This window comes from Cynara cardunculus, assembly GCF_001531365.2.
Source record: "Cynara cardunculus var. scolymus isolate 2C chromosome LG 17, CcrdV1, whole genome shotgun sequence".
In the NCBI taxonomy this organism is placed as follows: domain Eukaryota; kingdom Viridiplantae; phylum Streptophyta; class Magnoliopsida; order Asterales; family Asteraceae; genus Cynara; species Cynara cardunculus.
The window spans coordinates 34318162-34319472 of NC_037544.1; the positions used below are offsets into that span (position 1 = coordinate 34318162).

General features: G+C 33.6%; 1 long non-coding RNA gene across 1 annotated transcript in view; it reads left to right on the forward strand.

Annotated features, from left to right (window-relative positions):
* Positions 1 to 768: 768 nt before the first annotated feature.
* LOC112501153 overlaps positions 769 to 1311 on the forward strand; it is a 2180-nt gene continuing 1637 nt past the window's right edge. The window contains exon 1 of the long non-coding RNA XR_003067426.1: positions 769 to 869. This is a non-coding gene — a long non-coding RNA (uncharacterized LOC112501153). The remainder of the gene's footprint in view (positions 870 to 1311) is intronic.

The following is a 1311-nucleotide window of genomic DNA, read 5'->3' on the forward strand; positions in this document are numbered from 1 at the left end:
TTTGTAATTAGAAGAGAGAGGAGCTAATTGTAATATTCAGATTAATAGAAGGTTTGACCAGAATTGAGAGGATTGACTTTTCCTCTCAATATTCATAAAGTGTTCATTGTGTTCTTAATGATAAATCTATGAATCTGCCATTGAAGGAAGCTTAATATGAAGATTGATCAGTGATTGTGGACACACAATTGGTATCAAAGCTGGAATGCAAGAAATCGGATGAAGAATTTGAAAGATAAGTGATTTTAATTTCTGAATTTTTTTTTTTTTCGTGTTCTTCGTGTTCTTGAGTTTTTCTTTGATTTTGATCCGATTTTCTCATAAAATCTTGTGTTTTGGTGTTAAAAACATGATCAATATGTTCGAAATTGCATTGTGGATCTTTGTTATTCACAAACTTTTATGTTTTGATCAATTTTAATCAAGATTTAATCGGTTTTTGTGTTTTTCAATTTTTTTCGTGTTCTTGAATTTTTTTAAAAACCAGTGTTTTTGATCCAATTTCTCTTAAATTTCCTTTTGTTTTTATGTTTTTGATTGTTTTAATCTTTTATTTTCTTTTGCTTTGTTAAATGTTGTTAAACCGTCCAAAGCCCTCCCATCACTTAAATTCTCTTGTTTGGGCTTAAGTCCATTTTTTTTAGCCCAACTTTGAACGGATTCTTAGTCCGCCTACATCTTCAATATTGAACACTGTTGATTGAACGGAGGAAGAAATCTAAGGTTTCTCAATCGGATTGTTCATCATGGAGATAAGAGGTAAGGTTTATTTGTCAAGCGGTATTCATCCTTCACCGGACATGTTTCAAGCGGTACTCATCTACACCGGTCACCACTTGACCGGATTAGGGCTTTGATTCGTTTAGCAGGTAAGTTTTCCATCTCAGATTATCCGGTATTCTTGTAAACCGATCAACCCTTGATCGGATTTGTGTCAGGATTAGATTTCTTCTTGATCGGTTTAGTACTTAATAATTCTTGTTCATGATCTGTCCGGTTTACTAAACCGCTCAATTCCTTTTTCTCAAATTTTTTATTTGATCTCTATACGATTTGGATTTAATCACAGCAAGGCTTACTAATAGCTGACTGTCATATTCCTCAATTGTTCATTATATGTCGTTCATATCATTTGATTTAGGATTCTGAGTTGAAGCTATTGTGACATACAGCAGCTAATTTGACTGTAGAGAGTGGACATTATGTGCAGGTGACTGTGTACACACACAGACTGTGTGATTGAGTTTAAGGATTTGTCAACAGTTTAGAGTTCTGTTTAACAGGTCTTGACAGCAGTAAGTAAGCTGTTTG